The following is a 21,813-nucleotide window of genomic DNA, read 5'->3' as shown; positions in this document are numbered from 1 at the left end:
CCCTAGGGAGCTTGGGAAGTGTAGTTTCCCTGTCAGTTTATGACGTTGCCAAAAGGTATGCAACAAAGTGACGTTGCCTTAGTAATTGTGGGTAACGCTGCTGATGGAATCACACATACACACAGACCTATCGAACTAATGTGAGAGCTTTCTCTCACTGCTGAGCTGCTAATCTACTAATCTTAAACAATATTGCGCAGAAAAATGACAACAGTGTTAACAAGCGCTGCAAACGCTGAGGAGGCAACAGAAGACCTAATGTGCTTCCTGCGAGCCTGGTCAATTCAGTTTTGGTCAATTGCAGGTGTAAAAGCAGAGCGTGATGGTAGCTACTCTAGCAGTCTGCAATTAGAAGATCAAAGTTTGCACAAAGAAAGAGGAAACAATGCAGCCCTAGGGAGCTTGGGAAATGTAGTTTCCTGGCCTGTTTATCACATTGCCAAAAGGTATACAACAAAGTAATGTTGCCTTAGTAACTGTGGGTAACGCCGCTGGTGGAATCTCTAGCAGTCTGCAATTAGAAGATTAAAGGTTGCACAAAGCAAGAGGAAATAGTACGTGCGTCTAACCGTTCGTGTCAAAAACAATTTTGAAGATAGGTAGGATTAGTGCTAGTAGGCCCTTGGTATGAAACTTCGCTCCAAGATTTCCAGATGAGTAAGATCTGCAGGATGGTCATCTCCTGGACTGATAGCGTAGTGCATAGCACGAGGGAGAAATGATCCAGTCCAGCCATCGCTTTGGTACATAAGTGCTATTAGTGCTTGGGTTACGAGTCTAGCGCAGTCGGTCCAGATAATTGGAGGCAAATATCTCTTGGCCTCGTAGCGTGAGGTATACCTGGTCGAGGAAGGCAATGAAGCACCTCCATCATGGTGAAGGTAAATAAGTCCTGCTTTGATTTCCAGATGGGTAAGATTAGCAAGGGTGGCCATCACTGATAGTATAGTGCATATCTGGAGTGGATGTTGATCAAGGTCAGTCATGGCATAGTAAGTGCTATTAGTGCCTGAGTTATGAGTCTAGTACAGTTGATCCAGATAGTTGGAGTTAGATATGTCTTGGCCTCAGTCCGTAGTGTATGCCTGGTGGAGTGAGGCAATGATTCAACTCCGTTATTGTGTGGGTACATAAGTGCTACTACGATTCAGGTTTCACAGATATATCTCCTGGCCTGAGAGCCTATTGGAGGGCCCATAATGAAGGGTCACCAAGCTATTTCTTGGACGTGGTGGGAAGTCGGCAGTCAGGGAGCTGCCTTGAGTTTTAGGGGAAGAGACAGGTTTTGAGTGCCTTCCATTAAACTGTGTAATTTGGGCTGTGTCGATTGCGTGGAGGCAGTGAGTTCCACAAAGTTGGTGCCAGGGATAAGTGGGCGGACCCTCTGATCCTGGATGAATTGGAGGTGGGGACCACTAGGATGAGGGTTGTGCTTGACCTTAGGGTACGAGTTGGGTGATAAGGTGTAATTCTTTCTTGTAGGTATTCTGGGCCTGCTTTGTGCACTGCTCAGTGAGTAATGCAAAGGATTTTGAAGGTGACTCTACACTCAATTGGGAGCCAGTGTAGGGTACGGAGAGCGGGAGATATGTGATCCCTTTGTCCCAGTGTGAGAAGCAGTCTGGCAGCCGAAACGTCTGCATGTCTTCGACCGTCACTGGTCGGGGGTGCTGCGCACTGCTGCGGCACGCTTTGGGGTTATCCTTTTTCCATTAACTGAAATGAGCTGTCCTAAATACAGTACTTCTTGCTGACAGTACTGCAACTTGGCCGTGTCTTCTTTTTTTATCCTTTGTCAGCCAGTAATCTCAACAATGAAATGGAGTCCTCCCTGCTTTGCTGCTCATTGGCGCTACATACTAGCAAATCATCAACATAACGAATGATGGTGCTCGGCACATATATGTTACCCAGAGCCTCATGCAAGACTCTGTTATAAATACTGGGAGACTCACAGTACCCTTGTGATAAACGAGTGTGCTGGAATCACCGCCTGCCACAGGTAAACGTTGTGAGGTATGGAGAATCAGGGTGCAATTGGATAGAGAAGAGAGCGTTTAGGATGGGACACTAGCTTCTAACAGCATGGGACGTGTTGCTATTGCACCATTATCTCACAGGGAACTCACATTTCCAGTATTCTTTCCCCATCAGTGTCCACGTCTTTGAAATAATCACTGTCTGTAACTCCTCTTCATGGCTGAGTGGTCAATGCACATAACGGTGCGCTATTCCCCTCCCTCGGTATCTGCCCTATCAGGACAATCTTCTCTTTTGACATTACCACCCATTCTAGATCAAGCATAAGGATGGTACCTGCAACATTTTCCTGGGGCTGGGCTGGTCAGAACAAAAACTAGAATGGCACTCTCCAAGAGCAGTTGGCTACATTCGGTACTGCATTCAGTAATATTGTAGCCCAGTTCACTAACAGGTATGGGTGAACTGGTATTGCCCTATTTGCTGCTTCAGTCCCCAGTGCATGCATGGTCATCATTGCCCTTACATAATAAGTGTGTGGGGTGGAGCATGCCACCCCCCTCTCAGTGAACAAGATGGTCACATTCAATCTGCCGAGTATGTCCGTCCCCAACAGATTGATAGGAGATGCTGTCAAAAACAGCAATGGTGTTCGTACCACCCTCTCACCTACTTTAATAGGCAGTTCTTCTGTGAATGGAACTGGTTTCATTGCCCTAGAGACCCCCTCATGCCCATTACCTCACCTGACAAAGGGAATGCACCTCTGTGATTCATGATTTTGTGGCACCTGTGTCTACCATAAAGATAAATAATTTGTTACCTACCTCTTCTGGGTCCGCAATGACTGATAGGACTGGGCACGGTAAAGTTCTTTGTTGGCTGTCCTAATCTGGGTACGTGTTTATTTCTGGAAAAATGAAAGGATTTCCTCTGACAACACTGTCCCCCTGGTAGTGTGCCACCGTGCCATGAGGCACTGCATTACTGCTACTGGAGGGGCCTGTGGCTGTGTGGGATGTGCCTCATAGCTGGAGTGCCACTAGGCGCCGGGGCCTGCAGCTGCAGGAACTGTGGTGGGTGAGCAGGCGGGGCCACAGATGGTGGTGCACCATACGGACTGCTTGGGGGTGCTTTGGCATAGGTCTGGGCGTACTGAGCAAGAGCACATTGCACGTACGGATTGTATGTAGCCGCTTGTCTGATCCTACACTCCTGTGAGAAATGTCCCATTCCCCCACAAGTCCATCACTGTACCATGTTTTCCCCCTTGGGCCCATTCCTCCAAAGCCTCCTCTTCCACCCTGAGGGCCTGCATCCACCCTCTCCCTCTGGGATACCCTCCCGAAGTTCATCCCTGATACTAATGCTGATGCCCACCGTTCCACCCATTTCCACCTCCCCATGCGGGGCTGCCCACACCTCACCCACAATGACCTGCTGCTCTGCCTATCCGTCCTTGTGTACGGCTACTACTGCCCCATCTACTGACAACTTTGCTAACTTCTTTTGCACTAGCCTCACTTCCTTCGTCTGTACCCTCTGTGCTGTCTCCTTTTCTTTCTCTTTCAACTGCTTACAAAGGTGCACAATTATAGACTGTATGGGCCTCATTACTACCCTGGCGGTAGGGAGTGAAAGGCGCTGTAAAAGGTGCCAGCGCCGTTCACCCCGTACCGCTGCATTATGAGTTCCCCTCGCGGGAACCAGGAAGCAACGCCTGGGAAAACTAGGCGTGCTTACCGGGTCCTGCAAGGGGAAGAGGGAGCAAACAACAGGCCATCTCGTAATGGCCCGTTGTTTGCTCCCTCTCCTATTCCCATTCAGCCCTATGGGGGCTGAAATGGGAATGGGGAAGAACCATGTCCGGGTCCTTGGAGGGAGGAATTACCGGGCCTTCCGAACTCGGAATGGCCCGGTAAGTCCTCATTCCGAGGACCTGGACCCTGACGCGATAGTAGCGGCATGGTTACCGCCGAACTCGTAATGAGGGCCTATGTCTGCCCAACTCTATGCTTCAATCCCACTATCTTATCCATACCTTCTGCACCTCTTTGAGGAGGCCTTTCTTGGCCACAAAATCAAAAAATACAATTGACTGATTCCAGGGTACCCCGTTTCTGCCCTCCACATCTCTTGTATTTGTAAAATGTACTGAGATGGGTTCTCATCATCCTGCATTGTATGTTGCATTATTGACTGGAGATCTGGTGTATTGGGATATACGCGCCACAGCACGGCCCACACCTGAGCCCTTATATCATGAAAGCCATTCCTTAATCTCACCCCGGGATACCCTGATTTAGCCCAAATGGCATCCGCCTTATCAACCAAGATCATGACGAACACACTCTTCATGTCGCCCATAGCCAGGGTAACATCTGCCATCTGTTTTTCAAATACATAGATCCACTTTCCTGTCCCAGTTGTGAGGGACGGCAGAGTGTTATTAAATTATTTCTATCCATGTGTGGCCATGGTGCATACTGTGCTCTCCCAGGTCCTTTGGGCAACATCGGAAACTTGGCCTCCACCTTCTTTGTCACCTGCTTTTTTCCCACCTGCTTGCCCTTCAAACTTGCTATGCATCTGAAGTAGTTCCTGTAAAGACTGGAGAGGGGTGTCTGTACTCCTGCTCTCTACATGGCACAGGAGAGGCACAGAGGACCCGAGCCAAGATTCTCTATAGGGTAGCGCAGGTCGATCAATCAAGGGCTAGCTTCTCAGACGGTGATGCAGGCTGGTTCTTAAGTACAGTGTAATCCCCAAGCATCCACAAAGGAATGTCCATACACTGTATTAGTGAAAACACAGTCTTCATATAATTAAGGTTCAAGGTTATAACCACAATCACAATAACTCACTTTGTGCTCAGTTAATCTACAATGGCAACTATATACAGTTCTAAGTGGTACCACAATTATTATCAGATTTCATTAAAGTGCATCAACTGTACTCTGGTCAAATGTCACACAAATCAATTAATAAAGGTAACCAACAATAGACATAGGAGGAAAGCGGTTGGTTAGAACAATTGGCAGAATGCTGGCCCCTACTGCTAGACGCAGTTCTGTGTGGAGATCCCCCCACCTGGGCAACCTGTAAATAAAGATATACTACAAGCCTAGTTCATATATTGTTCAATGAGTCTTATTTCTTTCTAAAGCAGTGGTCTTCAAACTTTTTTGGCCTGGGCCCCCCCCTGAGCAAAGTTTGGGCAGGCCGGCCTCCAAAAAGTGCCAGATGGACAGTATGTAGAAATCACTATGAACTTTTGCGTACCGTCACCGCACCCTACTCCCAGTACAGACCCTGGGCTCTCCCCACCCTACTCCCACCACTATCCGAGCACTGCCGCCAATCCTGCTCCCACCACAGTCCCATAACACAAGCATACACACATCCATACATATTTAAATAAAAATAAATTGCCATAAACGTACCTTCTGCAGGGGCCTGCGCGTGGTTGCAAAAATGCCCCTCTCCAGGTTGCTTTGCCCGTATGTGCGAGGAGGTGCAGGAGCACCCCCTCACACATACATACATGCAGTGCCCCAGCCAGCATTTCCAATGAGCTATGCAAGGCTGGTGAAGCAAAACACCCCCAGCGTTGCATGGCACAGTGATCATGTGCGGCTTGGGAAATGAACTATCAAAGGCAAACAGTGTTTCCCTTTGACAGTTCAGCCAGCCCAGGAGCACTCACTCAGCTGGAAAAAGCAGCTGAGGGAGTGCTCAGTGTTTCACTGGGCTGGCTCCTCAGCTCCTCCATAATGGGTGAGGTGGCCAGTGGGTGGACGCCCCCTCACCCATTATGGATGAGCCGGCAGGCTTGGACTGGCCTAAAGGGCAATAGGGCGATGACCGTACCAAAAATGCAAAATGCAAGTGTAGGCCAGTCAAAATGGGCCACTTTTTTGGCCAATGTTGGCCAGTTTGAGGAGTTACTTCACATTGTTGCTGAATAAATATTCTTTAAATATCACAATTTGTTTACATTTGAACAAAAAACAACCCCTTGGGTACTATTCAAACAGTCTGTGACTAAAGGACTGAATATCCATGTGCAACTGCTGGCCATTTTTTCATTGGTGCCTAAGACCGTTTTATGGTCCAGTCTGACCATGTGAGCTGCCCCTTCCCATTTCCTCCAATCTAAAAAAAAAAGTTTTTTTTTTTAACATTTCATGCTGGGCTCTGGCACCCCCCCTGGGATGCGGCCGCGCCCCCCTGGGGGGACGCGCCCCACAGATTTAAGACCTCTGTTCTAAAGTGTTTCTACCAACCGAATGTACCTGGAATAGCAGAGTTCCTCGAGGAGGCGTCAATGGGTCCTTCTTGGGTGACTCCCTTTAAAGCAGGAGCCATGGATCGTCGACGGGTCTTGAAGAAAGTGATCTTGGCGTCAATGATTGTCGATGGAAAGTTCGGTGGCATTGAGGTAGCAGTTTCGATCCTGGCGGTGCTCGGCGACGAGTCAAAGATGTCCTGCAAGGATGAGGTGTGCGGGACACCTCGATGTCTATAGTTCAGGACCCCAAAGAGTTTGTGAAGAACTGTGGCCCAGCAAGGGCGTCGAGTCGTCTGGCGTCTCTACGGTCTTTGGGGGGAGGCAAACCCACCGGCAGATGCTCCTCGGTGCGTCGATGGCCAGGCCTTCTCCGGTGTGACAAGGCGGTCGGCGGTGCGTACGAGCGCATCTGTGAATCAAAATGTCTTAGGAAAAAAGAGCATTGCGGCTCCAGTCATCAATGGCACAGGGTCAAGCAGTCCCCGCTTCTGGGCAACTAACTTTGACGGGCCTCCAGCGGTTATAGCAAACCTGTGAACCCTGGTCGACGGCGGTGGACGGCTGTCCCATGCTTCTCTTCATTTCTCATCGGCGGTCCCCATCTCCAACTGACAGTCTTTCGTAGGCTGACTTCCAGAGCGCTTTGGCAAAGGTTAGCAGTGCACGTTGGTCCCTCATAGTTCGGTACGAGGGCGCCTAACCAGGTCCTCTCTAGGTCAGTCCTTGGAGACACAGCAGCTTTCAGATCAACGAAGTAGAGCAGCAGCACTACCTCTCTTCCTCCAGGGCTTCAATGTTAAGCTTCAGTTTCAATGTCAGTTTCAACTCCAGCTTCTGAAAGAATTCTAGCAGTGAGAGGCCCCCAGATATACTGTTGATCTCCCATTCATTCTGCTGGGTCACACTCAGGCAACCAATCACTCAGAAGGGCATTCAGGCAGTCAGTCAGCCAATTAGGCGCACAGTGCGTTCAGGCCATTCTTTTCCATCCAGACACTCACAACACAGAATGTGGATTCGCACAAGTACCACGCCATTCAACACCACACACTGCATTCAGACTGGTTTCGGCCAGGGTTGTCTCAGTCATTGTGTCAAACGCCAGATACTAGACATCACAACACAGAATGCGTATTCGTCACACACTCCATTCACCCAGGTCCCACCCACAGGCGTACCCACAACATACGGTTGTTGGGAAGGCTCCAGCCAGTCTGGTCAACACTTCCCCACACTACCATATATGGAACTTCCACCCAACAGCCAGTCAGGGGGAAGGGACAGAGTCAGGGCTTCCCGGGACTTTGGGAAAATCAAGATAACAGGCGATGGAAGGCAAGAGGCCACGGGGCCGTCTTGTTTCCATCAGGAATAAACTGATTCTAATGACAGGGCCTGGGCATCCCAAAATGGAGGACGCTTCGGGCACCTGTCAATTTAGCATGAGCTGCCACCAGCCCGTACCCTGCTCTGTGGGCCACACACAGGTTCCCAGAAACAAACGCTAGGGGCCCAGGGTGCCATAAGGGTATCCCATGGGTCTGTACACCAAACCAAAAGAGAGAGCTGCACCGCCAGGAGTCCAATATGAACTCCTCCGTGGAAAACATGACAGAACACATGATACAAAGCAGTAAAGGTCAAGGATGCAGAGACCCTGTTCCTCCGATGCATTTCCAGCATCACAGTTCCTCAACCTCGGTGCTCTACCACTATCTCAGTGGGAGGGTCTCCCCCCTCCATCGGGTCCAACTCATCCTCATCTGCTCCTTCTCATGCCTCATCTGCTGACCTCACAGACTCATAGTCCAAACTCCCCACACAAGACCTCTCCTCACCTTCCTTATCAATAAGCGCAACCTTCATTGCCATACTGTCAATCTTAGGACACTCTTTGGAACTAGAAAGTAATATGCCCAATTGAGAGTGATCCTGTAAGGGAACCTTATGCTAGACCTGTTTACTAGTCTGTGGCATTTTTTTGTATGCTACAGTGTTGTACACTAGTTGTTTGCTTTTTTAGGTTAGAAAAAGTGAGGTGAGTATCAGTAATAGGTATACTACATCACCTGTATTTTACACCCTGTGGGGTCACTATTTGTTGATACTTGTTGAATCTTTACCCCAGACCTCCACAGAGTAGGGGATTTACCCTTCAGTTTATATATACTGTCAATCTTAAACAGAATCTCTCTTGCTCTACACTCATCTGTTATTGTAATTGCTTGCTGCCCATCCTCCTGTACCATTTCAGAGGAGCAGGTGGACGCATTATCCCTAACTCTCGCCTCCTCACCGCCATCACACTGGAACAGCAGGAGAAGGGCCCTACATGGGACTCCATGTGTTATGCCCATATTGCATCGAGTGTATGAGAGACAATATGCACTCAAACAACCATATCAAATGTATCCTCACACTGAAGGAGCGGAAGGATGTCACGTGGAGGGATGTCAGCATGCACCACTGTATATCATGTAGTGCTGAGTGAAATCTGACGTGGGCAATAGAGTTGTCATAAAGAAGTTAAGAAGGACATACTGTAACAATATGAAAATACTGAAGAGTAATGATGTAACTGAAGTGATGAGAGAAACATGTATAAAACAATAAAGTAATTGTATATGAAAAGAAGATTGAAGTAACTTGTTGACCAATAATTGTAACTATGCAGCATTGCAAGGTAGATGAAACCTATAGAAGCTTGCTATAGAGACATATATAACGTGTCGAGGACAGCCATGATAGGAAAATGGATGCCGGCTTGTGCAAAGTTTAAATTCAGCTACCTCAGAGATAGACCAGGGCTGCAGAGTCAGGAGACGGTGCAGAATTAGCTTTGTGTGCAAAATGAAGAGGAGTCTATGTTGCCCTGGAATCAAGGATGCTATTTCCACGAATAGCTGCAAAGCACAAAGGGAGGTAGACGGATAAGCCATGGACGTGAGACATATTTGTCTTAGATGAAAAAGAATAAAACATTTGAAAGAGCCGAAGTATTGGACAATTAACAATGAATAAGGCTTGTATAAGAGGTGCTAGACCCCTCCCCCTTCAAACTAAATACAGATAACATGATAGGCTGATCAATAGTTCCAATATTGTAAAAATCAGAATTATAGTGCCTTTTGAAGGAAAAGAGTGCATATAGGGTGACATATATTTTTGGGATCAGAATGACAGAAGAAGTGTAGGGTGCCTCAGGTATTGCACGCATATCATGAATATGTAAAATATGTTTTGGAAACTGGATAGAAAATAAGTTATGCTAAAAAGTAAATTGGTTTGCCATTTGGTAGCAAGGCTGAACAAACTGAGATATTTTCTAAGATGGATGCCAAATACAAAATGGCGTTTTGGGAGCAGGTGTCAAAAGGCCTGACTCATTCTGATGTGGAATATTCGTTTTCAGCATTTCAATGTGAGATAAGCACTCTGGTTTAGTATATTTAGAATTTCTTGGCAAGAAAAGCAGACAATGATTGATAGTTAATCAGATAAAGGCCTGGGAAAGCTACCAATTAGACAGAACAGCTACCTACTTAGCAACAAATAAGTTGAGCTCATGAAGTTTTTCACAGTATAAGCTGCCAAGTAAATTTGGCAGAACCTCGTGGGCAGATAAGAACTGTTTCTGGGCAGGAGTTTAAAGATGTGTAATTATGTTTAACTGAGACTGGAATGGGCTAATCAGTCTATGTGTCAGTCAGACGGAGCATGCCAGAAATTAGCTAATGTGGCTTGCTGAGCAACAGTTAAGCCAACCAATCATAGACAAGAAGAGGTTTATTTTTGGCTGAACGGACCAATCAGATATGTATTCTGAAATTGTATGAAATGTTGAATCATTCTCAAAAGGTCTATAAAAGGCAAGGTGATTGTAGGAGCTCAGTGTGCTTTCAGTGTATTTTTCTGAACTTGTATTAAAGATGACTGTGAACCATCAGGGGCTCTGTCTGCCTGCTTTTGTCCAGTCTCCAGTGCTCGAGTCTACAGATGTTAAAGCTCATGGAGAGAAGAGGGTCTGCCTTTACACATGGTGACTGTACGAAGGGACCCTAAAGATCTTTCAGGGACAAGAAACCAGACCTATGTTGACAGAGATGGGAGATGCCCAGGAGAAGTGACAGGGTAAGTGAATCTGCTTTGTGCCCTCATTTGTCAGGGAAGACTCACTATGGCTGTTAGCATAGCATGGCACACTTTGACATCTGTGCATTATGGTATGTATTGAGAGGGGACAAAGGCAAAGGAGGAAAAAATAACATGTTATGCATATATTAAAGTAATCAATAAGTATTCAATGAGTAATACATAAGTAATCAATAAGTAATCAAAAAGTAGGCGGTGGTTTAAAAAGTAACGTGGTAGTTTAGAAGAGCAATGGGGTAGTTTAGATAAGCAATGCAGCGTATAAAAGTAATGGGGGTTGTTTAAGAAATAACGAAGAGTGTTTCTTTTTATATGTAAATAAGAAAGAGAGAGAAGTGCCCAGAGTCCTGATCCCAAGGGGGTCAGAAGAGGTTGTCTCACACTCCAATCAGAGTAAACTTAGGCTGCGTGTAAGACAGGTCAAATGAGGAGACGAGTTAAACTCATATCGGGGTATCTTTAGGGGCAAAGATAAAGCGAAGAGCGCTGAGAATTAATGTGAAAAGTTGACTAGTTTGTCTGTCTATGTCTGTTTTAAAATTTAGGTATTGAAGAGTGACAATGAGTGTAGAAACATGACATCAAAATCAAGAAATTATATTATTTATTTAAGAAAGGTGATTTGCGCCCATCCATAAATAGGCTGGGATCAGTAAAAAAGGTAGAGGTTTTGAGCAAGCCATTTATGAGAGCACTCATATTTGCTGTCTAAAATGCTATGGAGAAAAGAACAGGCACAAATAATGAATTACAGTCAAATATTGTGGCTACATTTCACCATTCATGCGGGCGGGTGACAGTAGTTAGAGGGTTCATTTGTATATACCTACATAGTTGACAGCTTTAAGATACTAAAAGATCTTGCACGGTAGAAGTCTGCCAAATGCCTCATGCAAACAAAGAACAGATAAGATAGAACATGTGAGAGAAATTAATCTTGTTCCAGACTTATGGTCAAAACCGTGCTGAGAATAGTTAAAAGCTCTTGTTCAAGGCAGAGAGATAAGTTGGCAGACTCAGGAGAATAGTTAATGGTTGTAGGAAAAAAAAACAGAAGCTGCTTTTCAAGTTGAAAAACATGGGATGAATCCTGTGAAGTAGAACAGCTGTGAGCTAAGCTTTATACACAGAAAAGAGCAGTCTGCTGCTTGTCTTGGCAGGAATGTCAAAATGTGTGTGTGTGATTAAAACAGAAAAATGAATGATTTATGGAAATGTGACCAAAATCAGTAATGTTAAAGCTGACGTGTATAAGTATGTAAGAAGGATGTTTAGTGATTCATTTGTGTAGTTTTGAAACAAAATGTTTTTTGGTGCTAGGTGGAAATTGAGCCAGGGCTGTCCCTGACTCCTATGAAAATGTAGAGTTGAACGTGAACTCATTGAATTAATCTTTTCTTTTTTGGGGATTTTATGCTACATATGTATTTTGTTTGTGTTTCTTAGTAGGGACACTCAGTTAGGGGTCGAAGTGACTGATACCCGCTGAGTAAACTGACAAATAAGTAGGTTTTGAGAAACAGCATTTTTTCATGGCATTAGTGTATAACTGTTGAAACCAGGTGCAGAGAGAAGTTCTGGGTTGGATTAAAATAATGTGGGGTAAATTAAACCCTTGGATGGTTATGAAAAGAGAGGGTGTATATGTTGAAGAATTGTTTATTTAGCACTTAGGAGGCTGCTGCAGGTTATTGTATAAATATGCAATATAGGGGCATTCGAGGAAGAAAAGGAAACATTTGTCTAAAATCACACAAATTGAGAAGCATGGCGCTGAGAGTAAAAATGTAATTATGAGTGCAAATTTCATTAAAAAGTAGGTCAATGTATCAGTGGATGACATTAAACTAAGCACATTGAATATTTATGGGGAATAGCAAGAAAAAATGAGGCAAAACAATTTTTAGGAAAAATATTGAGAAGGCATGTATTCATGACAAAAAATTGTATTTAGAATGAAGAAGCAGTAGTTAATGAGGGGAAGTGCTCGTATGGCGCACTGGGGCTAAGGTCAGACACAATATGGACAAAGGGGCATGATATACTTAAACAGTTGTATTGAGAAAACATCAGGTTAAAAAAGTATTTTTTTATATAGAAGCACACACCCTGATGGTCTGACTTCTAAGAATAAGGAATCCACTATTTAGGGGGTTTTGCAGGGTTTTGTTAAATGAAAATGTAGTTATGGATAAGTACAAGCAGACTGAGCACTGATAAAGGAAGAATAAGGGAGGCTTGGCACAATTATTGAAGCACGACATGATGAATTGATTTATTGGGGAAAAATAGAGATGATTAAGGTTAGAATCTCTGTCATGATATGCTTACAAGAAGAGGGGGAGTGACACATACACACATGCACACACACACAAGCACACACTCACACGCATACACACATGCATACACACACACATGCATGCACATGTGCACACATGCATACACACGCACATGCATGCACATGCATGCACACACACATGCATGCACACACATGCATACACACATGCATATACACATGCACACATGCATGCACACATTAATGCAGACACACACACATGCACACATGCACATGAGAAGGCACACATGCACACATGATCTTGTGGAAGTACAGGCAATCAATGAATTGCAGGCTCAATGCACACAAAACACACAAAGGAAGCCAGAAGAAGGAATTCAATATTGCAATAAGAACACACACACATACATACAGGGTACTTTTGATTTAAATTGATAACCCTAATTAGGGATATCATGTTTTGATAAAAATATGATACAAAAGAAATTAGATTTTTTGAAGACTACAAATAAAAGAAAGAAGATGAGGGTTTTCTTGTTTATATTCAGGAGCACTCAACTCTTGAAAATCGCGAGCAGTGGTGAAAACAGTGGCAGTATTATACCACATTTTATATCAAGGATTGCATGGGCAGATACAGAGGCACTTGGGAAGCAAGTGGGAATGGAAGTGAAACCGTAACCTGAGATACAGTGACTATAATGCAATCACTGAATGTCACAACCTGAGATAAAACCACAGATGTTGCAGATAAGCTCCCACTTTGGGTGTTCCTTCACTCTTGCGAAAACCTTGAGCGTTATGTGCTAAAGACTTTCCCCCCAAGAGCGCAGCCTGAAGAACTCAAAACCCCTGTCAGGCCGGGGGCTTGAGTGAAAAGGCAGGAGCAGCGACAACAGAGCTAGAGAAACAAAGAACAATGGAATAGTTCAGAAAAAGCAGCCAAAGAAATGCCGGATTACAGAAAACTACCACCTACGACTACCCACTCTTACCTGCTCTTTGAAGAAGGATACCAGTAACCTACTTGTAGTCAAGGAAAGGGATACCAGGGTTTGGTGAAGAGTGAAAGTCCCAAAGTGTTCAAGGTATTCCAAATATGGAAGCAGCAGAACGTCCCAAATGATCAAGCGAACCAAAATGTGGTAGCAGCAGAGCGTCCCAAAAATGTGTGAAAGCAGTCCAAAATGTGGTAACAGCAGAGCATCCCAAAACTTTGTGAAAGCAATCCAAAAAGTGGTAACAGCAGAGCGTCCCAAAAATGTGTGAAAGTAATCCAAAATTATTAATAGCCCTCACATGATGTCTTTGTATCACCATGCTCATGGTCGGACCATGATGCAGTTCATTTTTCTATTACTATACCATTTGTTTCTAAAGTCCAAACAGTTCGCTCGGTGACTGCTACATATCGCAATACCAAGCTGTTAACCTCAGATAAAATTGAATCCCTTTCTTCTCAGACCTTACATATCCGAGAGACAGATAATCTTGACATTCTTACCAAGAAAATCTGTTCTAATCTTAAACTAGTGGCAGACTCTCTCGCTCCCATAAAAGACAAAAAGAAACCGATTGAAAGGAAACTCACTAATCCTTGGTTTTCGCCCGAACTCCAATCTCTTAAAGCCCTCTCTCTCAAGCTATTCTATTTTTGGAAAGCCAATCAATCTTCCACAGCACTCTCCAACTATATGGAGGCTGCAAAAAATTACAAAAGGGCGGTTATTGATGCCAAGAAATCCTACCTGGATTCCAGAATCTCCCAGGCTATATCGAACTCTAAGGAACTATTTAAAATATTAAAAGAACAAGAGTCCGTCCCAGAACCGGCACTATCCGCCATTATTAAAAATGACGAGTGGTGTCTGGATATTCATACCGCCATGGTTAATTAATTGGACGGTATCCGGAAATCTATAGCAACCAAAAAAGCAGCCTCTGACACACCAGATTTCGACCTAGTTAATAACACCTTCATCAGGGATCCCAATATCCCCATCTTTGATTTTACACCTATATCAGAGGAGGAGTTGGCTTCCATTATTAATAAACTTAAGGCAACCAACTGCACAGGGGATCCCTGTGCTTCGACAATTATCAAAACCTGTCCCCCCTCTCTTGTTCAAGCCATATGTAAATTTGTAAATGCCTCGTTGCAGAACTTTTCGGTCCCAGACGATTTGAAACAAGCGTGGGTTACTCCCTTACTGAAAAAACCCAGCTTGGATCAAAACGTCCCTACAAATTATAGGCCCATAACTAACACTCCTTTCTTGCTTAAGATACTGGATCGAGTAGCATATATTCAAATAGCGTACATCTAAATGCCACCCTATTCTTAATCCTTTTCAGTCAGGATTCAGACAAGGGTTTGGTAAGGAGACCTCGCTTCTTGACCTTAAGTCACAGTTACTACAAAGAATGGACTCTCAAAAGATCGCTCTTTTGATCTCCCTAGATCAATCAGCAGCATTCGATCTCGTCGATCATGCCATATTAGCAGACAGGCTCATGTCAGTAGCTAACTGTTCGCAGGCCGCTACCAACTGGATACTTTCATTCCTATCCAACAGGTCTAGCAGGGTATGTGCCAACAATGCGAGAGAACCTGCAATTCAGACATTGTTTGGAGTGCCACAAGGCGCCAGTTTGTCGCCTTGCATCTATAACATCTTCATGTCTCCTTTCTTTGCCCATCTGGCCCATGAGGGCATCCTCTTCTCCAAATATGCAGATGACACTCAATGTGTCATCCCTCTTATGGGCCAGCATTCAGAGGATAAAAAAGAACTTAATCGCATCTTTGCTATGATAGAACAATGGATGATGTTGAATAATTTTGTACTCAATCGCAGCAAGACAGAACTCATGGTTGTAGGATCTGATAGCATCATAGCCAAATTAGACTCAACTTACAAACATTTCCAGCTGGGAGATGCTCTAATTTCCACTCTTCCCAAGGTTAAAATCCTAGGCATGGTTTTGGATCAATCACTCAAGATGAATTCTTATGTGGCCAGTACCGTTTCTTCCGCCAACTATTATATTAAATTGTTATCCCATCTGCGTCCATACATCTCCCAATCCAATGCTGAGACCATCGCCCGAGCCATTATCGGCTCCAAACTAGACTACTGTTGTAGCCTATTAGCAGGCTCCAGTAAAAAAATCATCAAACGCCTTCAGGTGGTTCAGAACGGAGCTGTTAGAGTGGTATCTGGTCTTGCATACAGGGTACATGTCTCGGAGGCACGTCGAGCACTACACTGGCTGCCCGTGGAATCAAGAATCTCCTTCAGACTTATGGTTATCACTTTTAAATGCCTTCAGGGCAAGATGCCCCCCTACCTGCAAAGGTACATTGGAATAAAATCTTCTGCCAGAAACCTTCGGTCCAACAACCGGAACCTGCTCCAGCAGCCCAGAATCAAAGGCAAAAAGGCACAATGTGATGCTTTTGCCTCAGCTGCACCGGCACTTTGGAACACTCTGCCTGACTAACTGAGAAATTCATCATCCCTGAATACATTCAAGAAGGGCCTTAAAACCTTCCTCTTCAAATGGTTTCCCCTGGTTTTCAGTTACTTCTTCCATTAGATCGTGCAGCCTCTCTATCTCCCATTTCTTCTATGTTTTTGTCTGCGCCCTCACACCTATGGGTTTATGGTGCGCCATACAAATGCTATAAAGTAAAGTAAAGGATGCAAACCGTATAGGGCATAAAACGGAGAACAGCTGACTGAGGAGTACCTAGAGTTATTGTAGGCAAACTCAGCGAGGTCCAGCACCGATAACCAGTTAGTCTGATGTTGTAAACATAAGCAGTGGAGATACTGTTCCATCGTACCATTGGTACGCGCAGTCTGGCCATCAGTTTGAGGGTGGTAGGCCGAGGACAACCATGCATCAATACCCAAAGCAGAGGTGAGGGCGCGCCAGAAACGCGAAGTAAACTGAGACCCCCGATCGGAGATCAGGACCGTAGGCAATCTAAAGAAACATACCACTTGATCGAGAAACAAGCTAGCCAATAAGGGGGCGGCAGGCATGCCTGAGCATGGTATGAATCATGCAATTTTCATAAAGACATCAACCACCACAAGAATCGTGGTCATTCCCTCGACCGAAGGAAGCTCCACCACGAAATCAAGGGTGACCGTATGCCAAGGATGCGGTGGTAAAAGGCATTTTCGTCAAAAGACCTACAGGTTTCCCTGGTTGTCTCTTACATTGTGTACCTATAGCACACTTAGAGACATATTGTTCGGTATCTTTTTCTCATGCCAGGCCACAAGCACCATTGGTGCAGTAGATCGTAAGTTTTAGCTTGACCAGAATGAGCTTCCAATGGAAGATCTTGGGACCATTCCAAAGCTTTCTGTCTTGAATGATTGTCAGGAACGTATAACAGTCCCCGAACATAGGGAAGACCAGCGATAAGTTCAGCACCTAACTCATCAAGGAATGAGACATGATCTTTGGCCCATTGCCTCAATCCATCTAAAAGTGACGGAAAGGCTGAACATACACAAACAACGGCACCAGAGGGTAGTATCAGAGGTAATGGTTTTCTGGTATTCACATCGGTACCAATGCGGGACAGGGCATCTGCTTTTCTATGTAAAGGACCGGGGCGATAGGTCACGATGAAATCAAACATGGTAAAAAACAAATGCCAACGTATTTGTCTTGCGTTGGTGCACTTCAGATGGGATAGAGCCTGAAGGTTCCGATGGTCGGTATACACAGTTACTGGACGCCTTGCGCCCAGGAGATGGTGTCTCCATTCTTTAAACGACACTCTGATCGCCAAGAGTTCTCTTTCCATGATCATATAGTTGCGTTCTGCTGGCGTCAATTTCCGGGAGTGAAAAGCCACAGGGTGTAGACGCTGAGTAGAGGGGCATTTCTGCGAAAGGATGGCCCCCAGCGCAATAGCAGAGGTGTCTGCTTCCACTATAAATGGAAGAGAAGGGTTTGGATGCTGTAGAACAGGGGCAGTAGTAAAAGCCTCTTTCAGGGCCTGGAAGGCAGACTGCGCTTTTTCATCCCAAAGGAAAGAAACGCTGGGACTAGTAAGGCGAGTCAATGGGGCTACTATTTCAGAAAAGGAGGCGATGAAACGCCTATAGAAATTCCAAAAGCCCAAAAAGAACTGAAGGGCTTTTACCAAATCCAGAACAGGCCAGTCCAATACTGCCTGGACTTTGGAAGTACACATAAGCACCCCTTTCTTGGATATCTGAAACCCCAGAAACTCTACTGATGATGCATGTAACACACATTTCTCGAATTTTGCATATAGAGAGTGTTCGCGCAGATGAAGTAGGACAGAACGGACGTGTTGTATGTGCTGAGGGATTGAATCTGAAAATATTAAGATATCATCCAGATAGATCACAACATAACAATCCAGCATGTCTCTGAAGATGTCATTTACGAAATGCTGGAAAGTGGCTGGGGCATTACAGAGCCCAAAAGGCATTACGCAATACTCATAGAGCCCAAACTTCGTCTTAAATGTGGTTTTTCACTCAACCCCACTACGCATCCTCACCAAATGATATGCCCCCCTCAAATCTAATTTGGTGAAGACGGTGGAAGATGCCATTTTGTCGAAGAGTTCTGTGATGAGTGGTAACGGGTATTGGTTCTTAACCGTGATTTTATTCAAGGCACGATAATCCACACAGGGACGCAGGTCCCCCTCTTTCTTTGGTACGAAGAATATCGGGGAGGCCACAGGAGAGCGAGAAGAACGTATGTGTCCCAAACGCAAGGCATTGTCCTCAAGGTCTCAATGTTCTTCTTCTCTCTGTGTGAGAGAGTATACACGACCGTGTGGCACTACTGCTCCAGTTAACAAGTCAATGGGGCAGTCATAACACCGGTGTTGGGGCAGTTTTTCAGACAATCCTTTGTCGAACACATCAGAGAACTCCTGGTATTCCACTGGGAGTGTAGGGGCTTAATTACATGATGTGGCATTGATCGAAGAGATGTTGGTCACCATTGACAAACAAGGAGATAATACCGCTTCATCCTGGGATTGGAAACATCTTTGGAGGAGGAAAACCGCACTATTTGCTCAATCCAGTCAATGACAACATTGTGAGTTTGAAGCCTGGACAGACCAAGAATCATGCCAAATTGAGGGGCAGAAATAGGGTTGAACGTAATTCGTTCAGTGTGGCCTTGAAGTGTGGACATCTGGAGCGAACCTGTGTGTTCCGTGACCTCTCCGAAGACCAGTCGAGAACCATCTACCGCATGCACTTCTTCGGGTCTTGATTTAGTTAACACAGACAGCCCATGCTGCATGGCCAACTATATATCCATGTAATTTCCTCTGGCTCCTGAATCAATTATAACTGGATTATAACTCCTCCATTGCGTGCGTGTCATGTGACTACGGGAAAAGGGTTTGATGGGAAATGTAGTTTTAACAGACTCTGTGTGCCGAATAAATCTGGGACAGATGCCAGGGTAGCCTCCAGGTGTTACTAGGCGTCGCTCGACGCTGCCAGCTAGGAACCCGGGATGCGACACTGAAGGCTGTTACAGGAGAAGGATAAAAAGAAGGAAGATGCTAGAAAACCTGAGGAAGCCAAGTTAGTTCAGAAAAAAAATTGTCAAAGTATGCCATAAAAGGGGCGGTAGTGACAAAGCGAAGAAGGACTGGGAATACATCAAGCAGTGGGCACATCACAAGCAAATAATCAGTGCCAAATGGATCAAGGAGGGAATGGATTTGTGCCACAAGGCAGAGGAATGGGAAATAGAGAAAGAGGTGGTTTGCAGAATAAACAAGGCAGTTTTCAGAATATGCAGAATGATAATCAGAATACGCAAGGACTACTTAATCAAGGGGGACTAGTCAGAGGGGCTGCTCCCGTGTATTGGATATGTGGGATGATAGAGCACATTGTGCGCACATGTGGGAGCCAGGGATATGTACAAGATGGACAGTTCTCAAGAGGAGAAACAGCTTGTCCTCCAGCATATAACTCACAAGTTAGGCAAGGGTTTGCCCAGGATCAGACATTATATCAGACAAGTGCCAAGAGGGCAACAGGTACAGCAGCTAGACTAAGTGTAAATTAATTTATTACAGGGGCAATTGCAACAAGCCCCCATACAGACTTAGCGATATGCAAACACAGGAAAGGCATTGACACCCAGGAGAGGAGGCACCACTCTGGTAGGAAGAGATAGTTTCACAGGAACAGGTGTATGCCTGCACCCACATTAGGATAGCCCATAGGACGACTTGACGTGTTCAGAATTATCAGTAATATTAGACCCACAAGAGGAGTCAAAGGTTAATGTGATGTAGGAGGCAAAGCCTTTGCTCTTTTAACAGACACTGGGACTGCACGGCCATGAACGAAGGAAGAAAGATGTCCAATGGTTGGAATTGCCATGGGTGATCAGGTTTTTTTGGAGCTATGAATTGAGTTGCTTTTTATTGATGAATTACCAGTCTCTATAGGAGAGTGTGACATGACTGATCCTTGTTATATTCGCGACAGACACTAGTTAAATATTTTGGGAAGGAATTGGCTGATGAACCTTAAACATGAAGATGAAGATTATATTTACCGACAAAGGGATAGCGTGTTCCACTCCTGGAATACACTATTCGAATACGAATGAATTTATATTGGCATAAAACAGGGTAAATGGTTCTGCGAGTTGTTTCAGTGGAGCCAGAGTTTCTTTTTTAATCATGGTGTGAGCATTCTATTAACATGGCTACCTGGCTTAGTGGGAAGGACTGGGAGGATCATTGATGAGTTTTTGCTTAGACCATAGATACCTATGGACAAAGAGGGGGGACAGATAATCCCTCTAGAATTAGAAGCAGCCATAGTGTGAGAGAAAATGGCAATGCTCGAAGGAATGGACAATGAGAGTAGAACATGGAGGAGAGTGATAGCTCTCAAGAAAGGCACTAGGCTGATTGAAGTCACGGATGATGACATATTTAGACAGGACTCAACAGATGATGAAGTGGTATTTTTTAGGAACATGACTCACTGAAAGAGAAAAGAGAAATCGTATTGCGTTTGGCAATGATGCAGCAGCACTCAGTATATTTTCAGGAAGACTTGGAGAGAGTGCCAAATGTCCTGGCACTAGTGAAACAAATAGGGGAAAAATTAAAAAAGTACACACATGAAAGGGATTATAATATGAAACATGAGGGTTTGCGTTGTAATTAAACTAATTAATGAAAACTGATCATAAATAGATAAGGACAAAAGCGCAGAAGTAAGAAGTTCAAAATTAAGAGATTGATGACAATTCAGTGGGTGAAATAAATAAATAAAACATGAATGAATGAATGAATGAATGAATGAATGAATGAATGAATGAATGAATGAATGGATATTAAAGAAGTGAAAAGCACAAGTGGATACGATATCCAGATTTGTAAACAATACGCACAATGAATGGTGCTGGCTATAGTTGAATAGTGTAGTGTATTTTAATAAAAAATGATTAATGAAAGGCCAAAGGAATGTGGATGGCCAAGATTGATCTAACAAATGGGAAAAACCTTTAGTAGAACTCCATGAAAGAACATATGAGAGTAAGTAACAAAACATTGTTTGTAAGAATAGATGATGTTGATTTCATGTTTTACAGATGAAAATTATTGTCATTGTTGAGTACGGGAGGAATGGCTACATGGCCTTAGCAGAGTATAGCAATATAATCGGAATAAACATTATATTATTACAGAGGTAAGTGCTAAGAGGACAAGTAGAGATGGAAGAGGCAAGTTTCGGTTCACACAGCAAGTGTGTGAAACAAACTATTGATCATTATTAGTAGTGAGAGGACCCAGGTGAGTACAGAACAAAAAAGGCAGTGAGGGATACAGTCCTTTAAATGAAGCAGCATTTTCCCAAGAAAGGTGCAAACAGGTGTGAGCACAGAATAGCATATGTATACAAATGTATGGCCACATCTAACAACCAGAATGAAGAAGACTTTGGAAAGAAGGTGCAGTATCCTTTTTGTAATTCTGGTAATGGCAAAATGCCAAATGCATGAAATAATTAGGATAGGAAAAACAATGTAT

The sequence above is a fragment of the Ambystoma mexicanum genome, chromosome 1p (assembly GCF_040938575.1).
Source record: "Ambystoma mexicanum isolate Mex_15411 chromosome 1p, UKY_AmexF1_1, whole genome shotgun sequence".
Taxonomy (NCBI): domain Eukaryota; kingdom Metazoa; phylum Chordata; class Amphibia; order Caudata; family Ambystomatidae; genus Ambystoma; species Ambystoma mexicanum.
The sequence above is the reverse complement of the archived record's forward strand: the minus strand, read 5'-3'. Positions refer to the sequence as shown.